Source organism: Triturus cristatus, chromosome 3_1, assembly GCF_964204655.1.
Source record: "Triturus cristatus chromosome 3_1, aTriCri1.1, whole genome shotgun sequence".
NCBI lineage: Eukaryota > Metazoa > Chordata > Amphibia > Caudata > Salamandridae > Triturus > Triturus cristatus.
In genome coordinates this window covers 1,024,028,059-1,024,049,910 of record NC_140583.1, presented here as the reverse complement: position 1 = coordinate 1,024,049,910, position 21,852 = coordinate 1,024,028,059, and positions in this window count along the sequence as shown.

The window sequence follows — 21,852 nt, the reverse complement described above, 5'->3', positions numbered from 1 at the left end:
TGATATACAGTGGCAAAGGTAGATTTAGGGGTAGGTACTGAGGAATAGGCAATGTGTAATTAGGGGGACCCGAAATCTGAGCTATAATTAAGGGTTGAGTTACTCGGGTATATGTTAGAAGATGCTACGTTGTAGCTGGGGTAGCATGCTAGAGCATGAGTAGGCAGGAGTACAGGTCTTCTAGTATTGAGTATTGGTCGCTGTAAAAGGGTAAAGGTATGTGCAATGTCAATGGGTACTGGAAGATTTTGAGTTGTGGGGTAAGATGTAATAGAGGCGCTTGGTATAGCAAAGGAGTGTCTCTGGTATAATGGCTTGGGAATAGATGTATGGGTATGGGCAGACCTGTGACTTTTTTTTAATAGAGTTTTTTATAGAGCAAACTAGACCCGAGACATCGGGTATCAGAGCGCTTTACATGAGCACCAGTTGTGTTACAGATGGACACATTCATTTTTGTTACGCCCGGGGAGATTAAGTGATTTGCCCAGAATCACAGGATGTTGAGCGTCATTGCTGAGACTCGAACCTTGTTCCCGAGGTCGACCGCTCTAGCCACAAGACTACACCCTCTCCCCTGATTTATTAAAGACTAAGGCCAGATGTACGACCCGTTTTTGCATGCGCAAACAGGTTTGCAAACCCTATTTTTTAGAGAAACCGCAGTGTGGGCTTAAATGGCTGCACCAGTATATTAGTTCCCGTGAGTGTTTAAATCGTAATGCTCCCCTTTTCGTAACCCCATTGCATAGAAGCCACACTATATGAAAAGAAAACTTCTCTAAGAATAAAGAAATAATGAAAAGGAGCATATCTTCAAATATAGTACATCAAATTCATGCGATTTGAAACAAAATTAAAGTGCGGGGAGTCTTGAAATTTCTTTTCTTCATATAATCTCTATTTTCATTTCAATCAGAAGCATAAAGCCCAGCCAATGCATTTCGTCCAATAGATAGACTTCATCAGGGCTGTAAAACAGTTAGAAAAAACATTATAGAAATTATCAAAAAATTATATATATATATCTTTACACAAGGTCTTTTGAAAAGACGTATATTATACAATATACAATAAGAAAGGCCAGATAGACATAAACATGATAGAAAGGACATGAGGCAATTCTACCTCTAATGATGACAATTTCTCTCAATACTGGAATTATTATCCTGTAGTAAGATTCTCCCTGCCTATATCCATTCGTAACATTTGTTTCCAATAGGTTATGGTATTGTGTTTTTCATATGGAAAAGCCGCCTACATATTATCCAATGAATCATCGGACAAGTTAACAGCATATAATCCTCATTGTTATTACAAATGCTCTCAGTTCAAACATGATCTGTAGAAGTATCAAAGGAGAAAAAGGTGGACATCCAGATAAAAAAAAAGATTTATAATCCTCAAATATATAAGGTATTCTACGTCCCATTTATAATACCTGAAAAAGTAGTCAATGAGGTGCCTCCTATGATTTGAAGTACAGCAGTACTGAAGGTGATTATGACGGTTGGAAACAATAGCTCGTCAACCCACTAAGGGTCTATTAAAGAAAATATTCTTATAAGTAGCACTCACTTGTGAATCAGATCACGAAGCAAAGCAATCTACGAATGTGAAATCTTGAAAGCCAAGAATCTCATGATGTCTTGTTAATAATATATATCCAAGCTAAAAAGAAGAAAGCAAAATCTATCATAGCTATAATCAATACATCCATCCATCACTCTATGAGAGGGCAGCCAGTGACTTAGTCTAAGAATTTTTGATTACCCATTTATATTATATTTCATCTAGTTTACACTTCCAAGCACCTAAATAAGTCTAATAGAATAATTATTAGAAGAACAGAACTCACGTGGGAACAGCTCATGTAAATCACCAAACAAGTTTATGCATCGATATTCCAATCGCACCAATGTCCTCTGGATTTTCTAAGGATTATTGCCTTCCTGTTTGCGCATGCAAAAACATAGCCATGTACATAGCCCATTTAGCGAGTGGCAATTGTTTTGCGACTTACTAAATATGTTTTGTGGGGCGTTTGAAAGGCGCGTTCCGTTCCGAATTGCGAGTCTCAAAACAATGTACTAATGTTTTGCGACCGCGTAATGCACTTGCAAAGGGGAAGGGGTCAGGGACCACTGCCTGCCCTTAAAAAATGAAACGAAAAGTTTAAATTTTTTTCGGGCTGCATTTTAAAAAAAAGCTGCTTTATTAAAGAGCAGTCCCAGACATGGTGGTCTGCTGAGCCCACCAGGCCACCATCCCTGGGAGGGCCGGCATTCACAATGGGCTCGCAAACTGCGAGAGGCTCATTAATAATAATGAACCTTGCAATTTGCGACCCCATTGGGATTCACAAAATTGTGTAAACCCACTGTTGTACATTTCATTTAGCGCCTCACAATTTGCGACTTGCAATGTGTCACAAATTGCAAGGCGCTAAATGAAATGGTCGTACATCTGACCTTAAAGGTAGTAGGTAATAGCTAGTGGTAAAAGTACATGGGTTTAGGTATACTAGAATCAGCGACGACCCGTATAGGGCGTGTTACCGGGGCGGTGACGTGGGGCAGAGGAGGGGCAGGGTGGGGGATTGCAAAATGCGGCATACGGCCGATTGCAGGCAAGTCACGAAAAAAATCAAGAAAACAAATTTTGTTGCGTGCACTGCAATGCATTATCCGTAATTCGTTTTTTTTTTCTCGTAACTTACCTGCAATCGGCCGTATGCCGCAGTTTGCAACCCCCCACCCTGCCCCTCCTCTGCCCCATGTCACCGCCCCGGTAACACACCCTATACGGGCCGTCGCTGACTAGAAGGATTAGGGTATGAAAAGTAGTATGGGTTACAAAACATAATTGAGTGAAAGAAGGGGAAGCACCTGGTTTATAGGAAGTGTATACTACTACTACTACTATGAATAATAATAATCATAAAAATAATAATAAGACTGTTTACACAACTCTCTGAAATGAAAATACTGAACTGTTTTCAAGTCTCTTGTAGTCTTAGGAAGCTTAAGCTGAAGGCCGTTTACTCGGTCCCTGGTCTACCGTTCTTGCGTGCTGGCACTGGTACACTTGCCACAGCTTTTAAACTCATCCCTCTCTTCCTCGTCATTGTGAATGGTGAGAATGCAAGCTTTGCTTTTGCCACTTTTTAATAAATCCCAGGAATGACTATTCTTAGATATTCTTAGCAATCGTGGATTGATCTCTCTGATTCTATATCTCATGGAAATTCCTGAGAAGAAGATCATTTAGGAGCCATCCCTCTTTTGTTGTAGAAAAACGATGTGACATCCATGTGCATTCGGGATTGTGTCCTTTACACAGTGCGGCACCTGTGCAGGTAGCAATACTTGATCAGCGCAGAAGGATTCCGAACCAAGGAGGCTTGGCTGCCCTGATCCATTCCGATCTCTTGATAGTGTCTGGCACAGCCTTGCACACAATTCTGCTGACACAACGTTATGAATGTGGACTTGATGCAAATGCCCTCAGCTAGCTAGATTCTTATCTCTAAGAGCAGATTTGAGTGAGTCACTTACCATCTTTTAAATCAGCCGCTAATATTAGCTCAGAGGGTACGGTAAGGCTTTTTATTGACTCCAACTTAGTTCAATGTTTATATAGCTCCTCTAATCCTGCACATACATCTGTTCAGCCACTCCTACCTGACACACATTAGCCCATGGATACTAAGAATTTTGTTGGGATTGATGACAAGCCATGTCACTTCCAGACTTCTGTTCCTTATGGTTTTTCATATAGTGACTACAAGACCATAGCCATTTCATATCCTCTCAACCAATTTTTCACTCTTTGTAACTCCCTAAATGAATGAAGTCATGCCTTACGCTGCTGACACATCAGTATACATCGTTTGATCATCCAATTATTTCACATTGTCTGAAAACATTGCTGGAGGTCATCATATTCTCCCATTGGACTACAGACTTTCTCTGTACCTGGCCTTGCCTCACCATATGACAGAAAGATTACAGGAGGTGCAAAATGCTGCTGCTTGGCTGATCCAATATCCCATCAATGGTGTCACTTCTCCCCATGTCTTGAAGATCTATATTGGCTCTCACTTCAGAAAGATCAATTCACCGAACAAGGTTGATATACTTATGCACAAAACATTGTGCACATCGTCCTTTTTCATGCTTACATCTACCACGTCTTAACTAGTATTTATCCCTCCTATCAGGAAGGCCGAGCAAGGAAGTCACACTTTCTCCTTCTTAGCTACTAAACTATGGAATTCTTTCCCTCTCAGCATGTATGCACATAGTAAACAACTTCTGTTTGGAAAATCCCAACATCTCTACGGACGTCTGGCTGCAGAGAATAGGGCTTGGGTGATTTGCAACTTTGCATCACGTGAAGCCACAAAATCTCTCATCTATGATTAAAGTAGCAAACAACTGGCCCCAAAACTGATAGGGCTGCAAGGTAATAGGTTTCCCTATAGGTATGCCATTGTCTTTCATACTCATCTCTGCCATATGATACACTATCATTCGCGCAAACAGGCATTTTAGGTGGGATTAAAAGACGGTTGATTTTTCGGCAGTGCTGTTAGTAAATGTGTTCAGAGTGGCAGGTGAAACCCATCTAGCTAACTTTTGGATTTATAACATTACTTCCCAAATCCAAACCTGCCATCCACTGCCTATCGCTTCATCTGCAACTTGCCTGGAAGTTTAACTAACACAGACATTAGCAATGAGGTGGAGGGCTTTGTGCTGCAGCAATGCCCAAAGTGTGTGTGTGTGTGGGGAGTGAGCGAGCGCATTGAGTACCGCCTGACACGTGAGTTGTGGAGCAGGGTTTCATATGTAAGTGAACAGCTTCACCCAGGTAGAATAAACAGACTCTAAGTATTATAGCCATATAGGCTTTCTAGATGGCCATCCAACTCAGCTGCACCAGTCAGATGGTGCACTAACAGATGCTGTCTAACACAAGACAGTCCCTCATTCACTCTTCGCAGAGTCTTCACTACCTCTGCACTTATGCACTTCATGCTCCGTAAGGGTGAAGGAATTGTCACCATTGCTTCTAGTTTCTTTCCTTCTGCCAGTCAGACAGTGACCACAGCAACCGAATAAGACTGAGGGAGCTCAAGGAAAGGGCATGTGCTGTATGCTGATCTGTGTGCACAAGTCTCGGGGCTATTGAACCAATCAGAGAACTTTACCATTGAGAAGCACTTATATGCATAGGATTTACGTGGTGCAAACCAAAGATTCTCCTACACCATCCACACCTACTCAGCTAAATTACACAATAGCAAAGCCTGGACCATCTTGTGATCAATGAACTTTGGTTAAATTCAGCATTTGACTGATACCTTACTGCATAATGGACACTGCATGCTGCATAAGGATAGATTGTTAATAAGTAGTAAGAGAAGGTCCTTTCACAAACATTATTATTGTTTTATTGGTGACTTTAATGTACAATGGAACACACATATAAAAGAAAACAGACACTCAGTATACCTCTTAGATGTCTAATAGATGTTCAGTGCAAATCACCCAGCAAGCATCAAAATAAAACTGAGAAAATGCCAAATCAACTGATCAGAGCTTCACACCATGTCAGGTAGAGCATGCAACCCTAAAATCAATAGAACTTATTTGTTAAGTTTATACATTTTTGCACAATGCAAACCTATGTAAGAAAGAACATGTGATGAATAGAAACTGCTGATTGCTGCTAATGCGAAGGTGCCGGGCTCTTTTATTGGGAAGAATGGGGTAAGACCTAAAGAGAGATGGGTACAACATTCTTGAGTGAAACGGCTGACAAATGTCTGCAGTCTTTGCTTAATTGTGCCAATTTAAGGACAAGGATATGCTCAGTGGGATAGATGAGCTAAATTGTGTAAACAAAATTACAGTACATTTAAAATATGGCCACTCCCCCCCCAATCAACACAACTGAACTGCTACTATTTGTCCTTACTCACACTGGGTGATAAAACTACCTCTGTGACTGGAAAGATTTCAAATCTATATCTTGTCACACAGGATGGGCCTGGTTTGCTCGGACAACATGATCCTTAACCAAATTTTGAACATAAGAAGTCAAGACTCCTATGGTCCCTGCTAGACACTCACACCCAAACAAAACCACGCTAACTGACCATCATGATGGACTCTTGGGATATCTCCTAACCACCACCTACCCTCTCCTGCACTTTCCATTTCTCTCTCTTTCATTGAGAAGCAAATCTTTCCCGGACTAAAGGCATTCTACGGACAATACTAGGAATCTTCTCAATCAGTTAATTTTCTGCCTCATGGACTTATATCGTCCAACTATCCAAAAGGCCTGAGCAGTAAAGATACTCCAGCAGTTGATGGTCTGAATGATGAAAATTGGAACTTACTGTAATGCATTTTGCTTCCTGTCTGTCCTATTTATTTGTTATTGTATATTTTGTTTTTATTGAAATGACTAATAAAGCATTTAAATAAAAAACTCTCTATATATTTATACACACACATATATATGTATATATATAAAAATGTGCAGTAGTGCCATGCCATGGTTCTTTAAGTCGGTACAAAAATGGAATTGTAAATTGTAATGTGAATAGTGTGAGATATAAAATCAGTGCTCTCACAGGCAACAAGATCACCACCCAATTAAACGCATTCCTAAATGACAACATTCCATTCCATCACTGAAAGTCTCATAGGCATTTTAACAGCTTCATCATTGACCTCATCATTGCTAGAAATGGAATTGCTCAGACAACAGGCCTACTCCCTATGGACCGGTTGGATCACGTGTTTCAAATGTTCATTCTTCAGTGCACTCCTCAAAACCACTGTTTCACAACAGGAGAAATAAAAACTCTAACTACCATAGAAGCATAGGCATTGAGCTTTCAAAAACATGTCTGCTTCTTTAAATGCTATGATGTCTCCCAGCAGAGATGCCATACTACTCATTGAAGGACACGAGCAGAATCTGACAAGTATTCTCGACTTCACCGCTAGAACAACCTCCCTCTGGTGCTCCTGCAACGTAAACGCTCGAAGGAAAACATTGCGATTAGTGGAGTGTAAACTGAAGAAACAGCCATCGGAGGTCATCCTCATCCTTTAACTTTAAGCCACTGGATGCATACTTAAAAAAATATACTGTTTCAAGCTAGATGCACTTTCCTTAGAAGGAAACTGAATTTTGCCAGGAATTGTCCAAAAGAGCAGTTTAACATTCCCAAACTACAGACCTCCACTCCTTCACACCAGCTGACGAGTCCAGATTTGAAGAACAATTTTTCCAACAAAATTACTCTAATAACAATAGAGATTGACTCCAGTCCCAACAAAAATGAAAGCCTGCCGGTCGTCACTCATCTTGGCCATGTGGTACACCTTTGATTTAATCACTCAATAGAACATCGAGAAATCCATCACTAAGATAAGGCCATGCCCCTTCACCAATAGTTGGATAACTCTATAAATGACCAAGGATCTGGGAATGTCCTCAGATCTCTTAGGCTAAACAGCTCGAATGCCTTTTGCCAAACTGGTGTTGTACTTGACCCTCTCAAAATTGGACATGGGTGACCTCTACTGAAGAAGAAAGATTCTTAACTAAACAGACAATTTCACTAACATCCCATGCCTCTCATACCTGGCCAAGCTACTTAAAATGTGTGGCTAATAAACTCAATCAGCTCCAGCAGCGGCAGGCGTGGCTCGTGGGTGGGGGGTGGATGGGTTCGTGAGGCAGGCGGTGGGAGGAGGGGCGTGGGTGGTGTCGCCCGGGGGACCGAAATGATAATAAATAAATAAAGCTAAACTTACATCGATGGGTCTCGCGTCTTATCTGCTTCTGGTCCTTCTCTCCTGCTCTCTTGCCTCCAACAGGAAGCAGGCAGCCAGACTCCCTCCCCTAAGCCAATCACAATGCTGCAATGGCAGCGTTGTGATTGGTCTGAGCGCTGTGAGACGGCGCTCAGCCAGGGGCTGGAGGGGTAGACATGTTCTGCATGCAGGCTGTAATGCAGCCTGCATGGAGAACAGGAAAGTGCGCATGACTGCTGGCCGACCAAACTATCACTGCGCACTTTGGTGTGAGCAAACCACTCCTCCCCTGCCCTGCTTGGAGAGCAGAGCAGCCCCGCCCACTCGCCCACCGCAAAGCAGCAGGACACATCAGGAAGCATAAAATGATAATAACTTAAAAGTTATTATCATACTATGTTTCTCTTCTTAGCGGCGCTCATCTGCCATAGAGGAGGAGCCGCCCCTGAAAGTACAACAAGAAACAAGAACAACCACATTCAAGAGTCCTTTCAATCAGGATACAAAGCTCCTCACAGCACCAAACTCAAGCCCAACCAAAATTGTGGACGACTCCTTTTAGCTCGTTTTACACAGGAAATAACCAACCTATTCTCACCAAATGAACCGAGCGAACTTGACATTCTCCTCAAGCTTCTATTTTAGTACAGCGGCTTACAAGACAGTGCTCTGAGTTGGGTATGGAGCTACCTCTTGAACCTGTTTCACCAAGTCACTCCTTGCCTTTTTGCATGGGGTCAGGCTCCATGTTGGCCCCTTCCTTCTAACCTTTATGTTGAATCTCATGGTGAACTCCTGTTGATACACAGTATCTCATTTTCACCCATACTCTGATGTCTCCTGGTTATATCTGAAAACAGATTGCCCAGTCGGTGAAAGCTAACCACATACATATCAGAAACACAAACCTCGATTCAAAATATAAAACTAAAATGCAACCCACAGAAACTCAATCCTTTGTTATTTCCTTCAAACAAAACAAAAGAACTGTGAAACACCTTCGGACTGGATTGTAAACCTCAACAAAATGGAGATCTCTCCTGAACCATCTCTTTTGCAAAATGTCTCTGTCATTTGAGACTCAAAACTAAACCTCAAATCCAACATAAAGGCTTTATTATAGTATACCAATCACCAAGTCAAAATGATATGCAACATTAGAATTTATTTTGCTAGCAAATCAGAAGATGACAGTTCAAGCCACAGCCGTGTTCAGAAGAGAATACAAAAGCACATCATATATAACACTTGTTTTGCTCCAGTAGAAGCACTTTGAAGCCCATTGCAGTTAACACCCCAGTCCTGTCATCACTCAAGTGGCTGCATCTAGAATCAAAAAGTGGACACAAGCCCTCATGCGTTACCTTCAAAACACTGAATGTGGCTACTCCAAGATACTTGGCAGAGAATCTGACCATAGAATTAGGAAGCAAATGCCGTCAAGAAAAGTTGTTTGTACAATGTGGCATTTTCAAGTATAAAAAATGTCAGTTGGAAAACAAATTTCTCCAGCAAGCCCCCAACAATCTGTAGCTTTCTAGAAACTAGATTACGCATGCTCCCCTACTTTAAATTATTCCGATCCAGCCTCAAGAGCCACTGACTGGCTTCCGTCTAACTGAGTGTCTAATTGAATCTAATCTGTTAACATAAAGTGTAGACAAGGACGACTGGTCTACCCCAAGAGTCAAACTCTGTTCACTCCTTTTCAGCAGTGTCTGCATCTGACTCTTGTTAGGATTAGCGTAGACATTTTCTCCTGTTTTGATCATCCTATACACAGGGCCACTGGATTTATGTGGCAGGAGAGTGCCAAATTATGTAGCAGGGTTCCGTAAATTATCTGGAAAGAGAAGGAAAACTACGCGGCATAATGCAGTGCATTTTTGAATAGTATTACCTGATTATTTTGTACTTTTTGCACTTGTTGGCACTGCCTCTGCATTGGATGCACCTCGTAAGTACCAGTTTAATAACCAAATATAGAAATAAGCAACAGAAAAGGACAATTTTACTTTTGCAAAAGGGCTTCCACTGCGTGGTAACATGTGCTCCTGCTTTTTAGTAACTTTTGAACCGCTTGAGCTCGAAACATTTTCTTTTTGTTAAAATCTACAGATTATGCAGCTGATGGATTATGTGGCAAATACGGCACATCTATAATTATGCAAAAATTGCAACACAATTGCATAATTCTAGTGGCCCTGTCTATACCATTCTCTGTTCCTGTGCGTCTCTTCTACTTATGACCATGCTATACAGAAACAATCTAAGTTAATAAACAAATTGTATTACATCACTCAATGCATTCTGAGAAGTCTGTGAGTCATTCACAGATACTCTTTGTTAAATACCGGACAGGTTTTAGGCTTAAGAAAAATGTACTTAGTCTTGTCTTGAGCACTTTGAAGTGGTTACTGGGCAATATCATCATACAAATAATAATTGTTGGGCTAGAGAAGGGTCCCTTTCACAGCTCAGGAGAGTGTCCACCCCTGCCATAAATTTACTCTAGTAAGCTGCAGTATTTTTTACACAACTTCAGCATCCATGACAACTTTGTATGTGTTCTGAGCAATGGGTGAAGTGCTTTAAAAAAATATGGGAACTGTGATCCTGCATACAATGGGGAAGGGGAAGGGGTGAGTGAGCGTGCGGGCAAACGGGGCAGAGGCCTGACTAGAAAAACAAAGTATTCTGTAACTTTTATGCATTTTTTCACCTTCAGGTAACTACATATAAAATAAGCCACAGCTTAAATGAAAATTAAATGCAAGTTCTTTTAATCAGTGGGAAATGCCCTGTTGCACATTATGAAACCTCTATCACAGACCTCTTTTACACTGTAGAGGTCTGTGTCCTTAACCAGTGAGCCACGAACTGAATCCTGGTTTGTGCAGTGGTGAATAGTGACTTGTGTATATTTAGTGCTATGAGGTCCCAGTGGGGAACAGCGGCATGGCCTTAGAGCACAGTCGTTACAACGACCGCGTTGGTACCAGGCGTGCCATCACATCGCAAGTCGTAACAACAACTTGCTGTAGGGGGCGTGCAACACCAGGGAATGTGTTGGATTTTAAATCCAACACCTTCCCTGCTGTTGCGCAAACTGGAATAGAAATAGTAATTAATACTATTTCTAAGTCCAGCGCGCCCCCTACAGCAAGTCGTTGTTACGACTTGCGATGTAATGGCACGCGTGGTAACAACACGGTCGTTGTAACAACTGCGTTGTAAAGCCATGCGTGAAGAATGTTTGCGTAGTAATGTCATACATTCGTTCCCAGTCTGCGACAGAAAGCACCTTGAATATGTAAGTCATTATTTTAATCTTGCATTACACACAGTATAATATAGTCTATTACAAAATGCGCAAAAGGTTTAAGATAAAAATTCCTTCTAAACTACAGATCTTAGTAATACCCAGATTGTACATAGCGCACATTTTGAAAACTGTCTTTTTAAAGCACGCACATCACGGTTTAGCTGGTAGCTCCCTCACAATACCTCTCAAAAAGAACAAGGGCCTTATCACAAGTTTGGCAGTGCGGGAGCAGGACTGCCCCGCTCCAGCACCACCAAACCTGTGGTTGACCTGCCCGCCAGATTAGGAGTTCTCTCCTGGTCTGCCAGGCAGTTCTTTGGCATTCCCACGGTGGTGCCTATTTCATAGGCACCGCAATGGGAACATCAAAATCAGTCCCTGCACAGCATGGACTGCTGCAGTCCATGCCGTGCAGGTCCTGGGGTGCTAGCACACAGGGGGGCACAATATCTCCACCCTGCATACATCACCAGGCCCAGAGGCACAAGGGGTCCTACGTTTTCTCTCCACAACGGTTTTTATGGAGGTAGAACCGCCATGAGAACTGTGGCAGTAAGGAAACTTGTTATATGCTTGGCGGTACCGTGGTTCTCCAGCCAAGCATATTGCAGACTCACAACTGCTGAGCCATCCCCTGGGGGTTACACTGGTCCCAGGGAGGCACGACACCCCTAGTTGTAATTGGGCGGTCGGAAGAAAGCCGCAGCACCCCCACGAGTCTAGCAGTCCATGGACTGCCGGACCCGTAATTAGCTTCTAAATCTGTATCATCAGGAAGCTTAAAGTGATTCAATCAATAAAAGCCAAAACCTGCTTCCACGCACCCTTTGCATTTGCAGATTGACCGGTTGCACACATTTACATTGCTTTGAGGCAGCAGGCACCCCAGAAAAGAGTCTTGTATAGCTGGCTGCCCCTCTCTGGGTTTCACAGCACAAGAGACCCCCTGCCTTACAGTTCTGCTGAAGCATTTTTTCCAAATTAACTGCCCCGTGACAGTAGTCTTTTCACAAAAGGTAGGGGAACTGTTTTTCTAGAATTAAAAAAAAGTATGGGCACGTTGTGCCCCTCCGATCCCCCCACTTCGACCACTAGTTCTGAGGCATTTTTAACATTGCGTGAAACCCAAAGTGGGGCTCTGAGGTCAGAGGGGCACACTTCTTTTCTGAGTGTGACTACTGTCATCTCACCGGGCTGTAGGGGAGGAACAATGGTCAAATCAATACCGATTTTAGTCAGCAGGGCAGCCTTTTTACCTGTCACCTGCAAGGAGCGGGCCTACTAGCAGCTCTTGTGCTTTACATTGTCTCTCAGTCTACTGCAGAAGGCACTTTCAATCATTGATATGTGGCAAGGATTGTGTATGTGTGTGCGCTCATGCGTGTGGGTTTCTGCGTGTGTGTGTGGGCTTGTTTCTGCATGTGTGTGTGTTTCAGTGTGGGCGTGTTGTCAGCATGTGGTAGCAATATTTAATTGTACACTTTCTTACATTAGGTATAATATAAATAATTTAAAGAGTGTAAATGAACAAGAGATAAATACTGCTACACATATAATTAGGCTTTCCTGTTTTCAGTTTCTATTTTTGGTAAATTCTGGTGGGGTTTTTTCAGTGTTTTCAAGTAATTTCAATACCTTAAAAACTGTGGTTTTCAGTGGTTACACATTTTCGCGCCAATAAAAACTACAGAAACAGTGTTTTTCCAGTGTTTATGGAATGTTTTACTTTTATTATTGCTGTCTTTCTGCACTGATAGAGCATGGTATATAGACAGTGTCAGTATAGTGTATATGATGTCCAAATAGATTTTTGCAAATTAAACTTATTGTAGTACACCGTACAATACTTCTTCAGTGAGTCTTTGGTCATGTGTGCTCGCTCTTTCCTTCCCATGTAAACTTCTGTGAAAAGGCCCTCTCAACATTGGCACTTGAGATGGGGAACGCCAAAATAGTCAGTACACAATTTGTTAACTCTGGCCACTGACACAGCTTTCCATGCCAATAATGGCTCACTTGAAGATTGCGATTCTCAGGGCACGTTCTGCAACATTTGCACTGATCTGGGCGCTTATGCCTTCAGAGTTATTGAAGCGGTACCACCGTGAAGTTTCAGTGGCTTCAAATGACATTGGTGGTGAAGGAACATTTCTATGCTTCATTGCAAGCCATTTCTCATACATTGTAAAAAAATAAATTCCTGGATTGCTCTTCACCATTGCTTTGCTTAGCAAGTGGCAAGCACTTTAACATGGAACATGTTGCAGTGCCAAAGTCACTAAAGGTGTCACCCAGCCTACTCTCTTGTAGATGTTTCACATCTACAACAATTATGCTGAACACTTGGCAGACAAGGGTGTTTTCAGACTCTAGTTTATTTATTATGTCCACGACAGCAGTTATGTTTTCCCGTAAAAATCTAAGAATGCAGTAGAGTGTACTTTTTTCACATCACTATCAATATGTGACCAAAGATCCTCACATGTCTAGCATTCATAGCCCCTTAGACTGAGAACCATCAGCTAAGGGACACAGTTGGGATGACTCTTTCTTTGATGCCACACAAAGCAAAAAATGATAAATATTTGTGTTTTAGTTCCTGTGCATAAGAAAGCAGTGCACCACAATGGACTAAAAAGTCAATAGCATTCCTCATTAACTCTGAAGATTGTAAAGATGCTTTCAGCATACCATCTAATAAGTGGCAAGGATCTCTCACACGGAAGCACTTCAGCTCAGGTATCAATTTTGACAGGTCATCACACAACTTTTTCATATACGTAGCTGAATCACTGCAAATACAAACAATATCACTCCAATCTTTGTTGAACTTGGAAAGAACCTTCTTTACAGAGCATTCCAAGTGACACTGCGTTCCATGTTTTCCAAAAGTCTGGTGTCATGTTTTAACCACTATCCCAAATGCTTGGTGATAGCCTGAGGTGTTGGCAATTCACTTACTATCAATACTGACTCACTAGAAACTGGGAGCTGATGTGTTAAGGGGTTTTACCCATTCTCTGTGGGTAAATGTGATGACACATATTAGGAAAGATTCTTATGAAACCAGCCATTTTACCTATCAGTGAAAGACTGAAACGCAGCCAAAATATCACATATGATTTAGATATTTCATGATTATCTACAGTGTATAAAATAATTAAACAAGACCTAAAACATGCTTCTAAACCGTGCATCTTTAGAACAAAGACCACAAAACTGAAAAACCAAAAGGAAGAAGAAACAATATTTTAGTGGCATCCCTAAGCAACAAAACTCAAGCAGAATAATGCTAGCCCAGACTTTCTTACTGCTAGATTGTATAACATAGTTACATTGTATTGGCCCCTTCAGGAAGAAAAAAATGACTCTTTCACTCTCTTTTTTCTTTCTTTGAATGGCATTTAGTTTGTGGTTGTGCAGGTGTTTTTTGAGTGTTTATGTGTTTTCACTGGTGAGGGCTATTTCACTTTCAGTGGGGGTTTTATCAGATATTATAGGTTTAAACCTAAAACCAGACAGCCTACATATAATTTAAAAAATCCCAAATTATCACCACAAGAACTTACTATTTGCATTTGTAAGGATTCCAAGCAATTTCCAACAAAAGGCAGTTTTTAAATAGCAAACACTGCTTTGAAATACACACATTTACAGTATTTTGGCTCAACTTTATGTTTTTAACTTTTAGGTCAATAATTATATGACGGACTCTTCGAGATAATGGATGTTCCCATCTCAACTCAATGGTACTAACTACATGGTTAAAACAAGTCTCAACGGCCATTCAAGAAAACGTGCACCATTTTGACACTCACATGTATCTTTAATGTTAAAGTTAGAAGAATTGAACAGTACAATTTTATTAGACCTGTCTTTAAAATATTCTCATAACTGAGCCTTGATTGAAAGCAACTGTACATTTTTAACAAAAGGGCAATTTACAGGGAAACAAACAGAATCTAACCCATCATCTCTTCACAGTAGATGTTGCCATAGACTGCACCAATGTTGGTGTGCTAAATGTAGATTTTATACAGGCTTTTTTTGGGCTAGCCTTAGACAGCACATTCCCCGTCTGTTGCAAGACATTTTGTTACCTAACAGTGGGTTTACAGCCCGCTAATTACTTACCATTGCTGGGCTTCATTGTCACTCTCATTGCTTGTTTCCAATTCACCAGCTTCTCTAGGCCTTGCTTCCTCTTCTTAGGTTTGGCCCTGCCTGGAGCACGAACACATTGCTGTATCCTTCCACTGCTTGCCTTTTCAGACGTTGCATTTTTTAAACATTTAAGCAGTCTATAAGAGTGAGTATGTTTTCCAGCTGTCTCCTTGATGTACTTCTCTCCACTCCATGTGCCTCCCACATTCTCCTCCTTCTCACCCTCTGTTGATGGTCCATGTGCCCCCCCCTAATCTCCTCCTGTGTTTTGTATGTGGCTTCTCATCAATAAGCCACACCCAATCCCTGCACTCCCACCTGGAGGCAAATATACCACTCGACCTTTGAATAATATACACTTTTGAGCATGTCTTACCACCCCTGGCACAGCAAGACTTCAACACTAAACAAACAGCACCTTTTGAAAAGGGGTTTTATTTAACAAAATGCAAAGACTCTATCACTTTTAGAATAAGGCTTGGGGTTTATTACATAATACTCTCTAAAAAAAGGCTATCTCAGATACCAAATGCATAAGATTCAAATATATGTAGCAAATTTATAATCTAAAGGCATGAAACAATAACTGAGCAAACTATAATACTGATTAATAAACAAGCAATAACTGATATAAGATAAGATACACTGGACGTCCTGCAGGAGATCAGAAAGATATATATATATATATATATATATATATATATATATATATATATACAGGATCACTCTGGATGTGCACCTCCCACACCACAAAGAAAACACCTCAAACGATCACAGTCACTGGATCACATCACAATGGCAATAACTACAAAACTCAATACATCACCTAGCATCTTAGCCCACTTCCGGCTGGGGGAGCCTTCACACAGCCGTGGATCACAGCTTCAGAAACCAGGGTCACTCCGAGATAGACACGTCTGCCCTCGCTTGGATTCCAAACTCCCAAACTCCCCGTTTCTCAGCCTGAAACCCTCAGCTTTAAACACACTAGAAGATTCGTGAAAGACCTCCCACCGCCGGAGGAAGCTTACCAGAACTGGCCAAGTTCCAAGCAAGCATCCTCATGGCAGTAAGGAGCTCTCAAGTCTCTTCCTCCATTCGCACTTCTTCCAGCCTCTGTCTTGACGAAGCTCTCACAAGGCCTTCCACAGTACATTAAACAAAAACAATCGCTCAGGAAAACAGCAAGACCTTGAACGTGAATAACCCAAACAACTTGCAAGCACTGCTGTGCACGTAGCAGCAAGGCAGAGTCAGACATGAGGCCCTGTCAAAGGCAATAGTCAGCACCTGTAATTCTCATCCACACGACTGACAAGCACCACTGTGCACACATCCAAACCACTCCCTCATGGGAGTGAGGGCAGGAGAGAATAGCGTGGATTTGGAGGGACGACAGGCGAGGGGATGGGGAAACACAATGCTAAAAATAATTTTTAAAAAGCACTATGATATGGCCAGAGCTAATGAGCCTTTTTTTCAAACGATAAAAGGCCCATTAGCATTGGCTGAATCGTAGCACTTTAAAAAAAATAATTTTTAACCATGCTACACAGCAGCTGTGTTGCTGCAAAACAGGGTTATAAATTATTGCCTAAGCCAATAACTCTCTTAGGTGAGAACTATTGGCTTTGCCAGTACATTTTTTTTAATAAAAACGTTGTGCAATAGTACATTGGTTCGTTTAGTAGTCAATACAAATTTCAGAATGTTTACTCCACTTTCTTATAAAAGCATAAGTAATCAAATAACTCTGTTACTAAGGAAGAAAGGATATAATAAGTACATTTGTATTAAATAAATGTCAATTATATGCATTTCCTACTATAGCTATTGCCATTCAAAAGATGTATCTCAAATAGCTTCTGCAATTTCCAATGTACTTCCATCATTTAGCATCATGACCGGCTTAGAATGAAATGCGAAGTGGAATTCTACATAACAATGCAAAGCAAAACACTTTGCAGTAAACAATTACTAAAGTTTTGCTGCATATTTATATCATCCCATGTGTATTACTGGAATTCTAATAAAAAATATGTCGACCACCGAAGTGGTGCTCTAAATGCTACTTATTTTAAAGAACGTTTGAGGCATCTCTTCTTTAGAAGTGTAATATTGTTTTTTAAAACAAATGAAGAACACTTTAATTTCTGTAGTAAGTTTTTGAATGGTATAGAACTATCAAGATATACAGGCCAAGTGCCACACATTTAAGGCTTTCTGCGAACAACACATAGAGGCTTATGGGCTTGGTCTGAACTTGTAATTGTAAATGCATTTATATAACGCTTACTATCCCTGATGAAGCGCTGAAGCGCTTTAAGTCTGGCAGCACGCTGATCCGGAACCCAAGGTTAGTGATTAATCCAGTATTGGTTACTGTTAGTTATTTGGATTAGCTGTGTGTGCTCAAACAACTATACCATACAGTCATTACAGTTTCTTTACGGTGGACTAAATTAGTAGGAATTAGCTGTAATCATTAGTGGGGATGTGTGAGCTCAAGCACATGGTTGGTGGGATTAATCAAGGAGTTAAAGGAGATTAGGTATTGTTAGGTAGCATAGGTATGACTGTCAGGGGAAGGAGGAGAGAGTGTGATCTTGTAAATGAGTTGTGGGTAATTTGCAGAAATACTACAATAGAGAAAAAGGCAAACATGAATGTGTCAGATTAGGTTCTGCACAGAGAGAGCAGGCATGCAGATGATGGAAGGGGAGGGGAGGTACATTTGAACGACAGAAGAAAAGGAGAGAGGTTAATTAGAAGTTTTAGTTAAATGTCAGTTTTTTATGCCAGATTTAAGGAATGTGAGAATATTTTTGAGATTTCATGCAGTTTGAGGATGCAACACAATGAGGCTTATGGGCTTGGTCTGAATTTGCACAAGATACAAGGAAGGCCTACTGCCTTTGACAAGAGCATTTCAATCATTTATTAAATCATAACCTAGAGATTTTCTCTTTAAAAATCAGGATGCTCCGTCTATTGAGACCAAACAGATTGTACGGAAGCCTAAACTACTGTTAAACTGCTGTTAAAACATTAGTGAAGGGGCGTGGCTTGGACGGCAGAGCTAATGGCTGCCTGATCCTGCCGATGCGCCGTAACGGAGCAAGCGAAGGGAGAATGCTCCGATAATAGCGAGTCGCACAAGAAAAAAGGACACATCCTGGGGCGTTGGAACACTCACGCCGAAGATTGGTACCACCACGGAGAGGCATGAACGCTCAGAAGTACTAGCAAAAATAAGAATGCGGAACCTCCTTACGGGAGGCTGAGACAACCAAGATGGCGCCCACGAGAAGCAATGAGAGAAACTGACCTCAGCAACGCAACAACGAAGGAGCAAAAACCTGCCGGAAACAACTCCTAGATAGAGACAAGGTGGCGCTCTGCTATCAGAGGTGAGCGGGGACAAGCGGGGGAGCAAACACTTGGTAGAAAAGACAGTGCGCAGTGTGGGAGCAGTGCGGATCTGAAAGCCCCCCCCGCACACAAGGAATGCGCATACCATGATACCCATCCTCTCTAAGGGACACCGCCTGGAGCAACAAGACGGCAGGGCAGAACCACGTACAGTGGAAACGAGGAAGGGGACAACGGGTGAACAGATGAAGCGCGAGTCGAGGGAAAGGAGAGACAAAATGGCGGCGGGTGGAGTGGAACAGAAATTAAAGCGAAACTGAGGCAAAGCGCTAACAAGGAAGAGGAGACAGAGGAGAAAAGCACGAACTTACCACAAACACAGGGGGAACTAAGGACAACAAAAGCAGAGGGTAATGATAACAAACCAACGCAACCAACGCAAACAAACAAATAAACCGAAAAGAAGAGCAAAAAGAGGCGAAGGGGTCAGAGCTCATAAGGCTCACAAGAGCATAATAACGCACACAAAGAAATAATCAGCGCAAAGAGGGGGCGCAGGCTTAAAAAAAAGTAAAGACACAACAGGAGAGGATAAGACAAAGGGATAAAGAGGAGAAAAGAAAACCAACAAGCAAAAAAAGCGGAAAAAAAACAAAAAAAACAGATAAAACCACTCACAAAGCATGTACTCCCAACATGGAAAGAGTATGAAAGGGGCTAACTAGTGCGACCTCGAGACCCCTGACCCTCCCCCACACATGAGCGCCTGAGGAAAAAATAACGATACCTCAGAAAAGCTGCTACAAATACGCAGCGAAAGGAAACACAGCTCCCAAGTTAGAATGGCCGACCAAACACAAGAAGACTTTGGGGGTAACACAGGACGGAACAACAACAGAGAACAACGCTAGATAGGGGGGGGAGAAGAAGAGCCTGGTGACGAGATAGGCAACAGGTAGCCCGAAGGAAACATCCAATAACAGAAGAACAAAAACAAGACAACACAGTGAGCTGAAAGGAAAAGGGCTGAGCTAAGGGTCTAGAGGAATCAAGACGCAAGACAAAGACACGAGACAAGGACCCTAATAGCGACGCAGGTGAGCAACACGAGTGCAAACAACAAGGAACATGGCCGACAGGGAGAGCAGACTACATCAGCAGCAAAAGAAAAGCAAGGGAAAACCACTGACATCTGAATCGCCAATCAAACAAAGGCCAGACATAAATTGTACGCTAGAAACAATTCTTAAGAAACTAGCAGAGGTGCATGACTTCGCAAAATAAACAAAGCTCACCACGGAAACAATCCAACTAGAGATTGCTGCAGTTAGAGCAGATCTGAACTCTGTGAACATCAGACTGACAACGGCGGAACAGAGGATTAGCGACACAAAAGACGCTGGTCAAGGCATGAGGAAAGAAGTAAGTTCACTATCTGAAATCACGAACGCCCTACAAAAACAAGCAGCAGAGATGGAAGATAAGAACTGAAGGGGTAACATACGAATACTCGGGATCCCAGAAGGGGCAAAGTATGCGCAGGGTCTTGCTCCACATTCCTCGAGGCCCTAATACCAAAGCTCACCAATCTAAAATTCAACCGATAATTTGAGTTAGATAAGGCGTTCAGAGTACCGGCTGTCAAGTTACCGGCCTCCCAGTATGCAAGACCCATCATATGCAAACCCTTGAGGTCACAACACGCGGAGGAGATTTTTAACTACGCTAGGAAGAACCACCAGATCAACTGGAAGGGCCAGATAATCATTCTAACTCAAGATTACTCGAAGCCCACCGTGGACACAAGGAAAGGATTCCTCGCTCTGCGACAGAAACTCAAACACAGGAACATCCAATTTTCGTTTGTTGCCCCCACAAAATTCAAAACAATAGACAAAGGGAAAAATCACTTCTTCACGGACCCTCTAAAACTGCACAAATACCTAGAGGGCCCAATGTCACTACCCATGGACCCCGCGCTACATGGTACAGCAAAAAGAGGCCCGTTGCCAGAACACAATAATGATGAAGATACTGGGTAAAAGGAAAAAAAAAAATGAACATAAGCTAAGAAATAAGGAAACAAGGAATATGCCCAACACTACTACCTCGAATAACCACCAACTGCTGCCTCAAGACAACTACCTCAAAGAATCACTAACTGCTACCTCGCGACCTCAGGAAAAAACCCAGGGGAACAAAGAACAAGGTACCAGGAAAAAAGGAGACTGAAAATGTAAAACTGGGGAAGCTCTGGACCTACAAGTATCTTTTATGCTGATTAGAGACCTTGATAACACTAAATACATGAAAGACAATGATGTCCGCAAACAAAAAGAGTACAGCAACGGGAAGCGATGACACAATAAGCTCCGAGAGGCGGAAAGGCGATCCTGCTGTCGCACCTTCCGTATCCTAATGAAGAAGGGGGGAGGGGGGGGCAAAGTTAGTACATCTCAGGTACTCACTCTTATCCTTTTTCATTCTTTCCTTTTTTCATACTTTATATACTTGATCGAATGCCAATGTACTGGTCCGAACAGATCTAGAAGGGAGGAACCTAGGCCACAGATACAAGCATCCCCGGGGAGCCTTGAGGTTTGAGTATATAGAATGGCCGCGCCTTAGAGATACAAATGGCTGGTAGCAAAAATCTCACACTATCTGCAGATCTTAAAATAACACCACTCAATGTTAAGGGCCTAAACCACCCCATTAAACGCGAGAAAATACTAAAATACCTAACAAAGACCAAGAGTGACACAGTCCTGCTACAGGAAACAAAACTAGATGAGGAAGACACCAAACTAATCAGAGCCAAATGGATAGCGCAGATTGCAAGTTCACCTGCAGATAAAAAGAAGAGGGAGCTGCTGACCCTAGTATCCAGGGGATCGAGGCTAACAATAGAATCACACACACAAGACAAAGAAGGCAGGCTGCTTGTAACAAGCCTCTCCAGAGGGGAAGAAAGACTGCAAGTAGTGAACATATCCGGCCCCAACATAGATGATCACACCTTCTGGACAGAGATATCCGACTCCCTAGACAAATTGCCACAAGATGAAATCATTGTTGTTGCAGGGGACTTCAACTTACCGCTAGACCCTCTAATAGACAGGCAATCCCCGTGCAAATACCACCCCA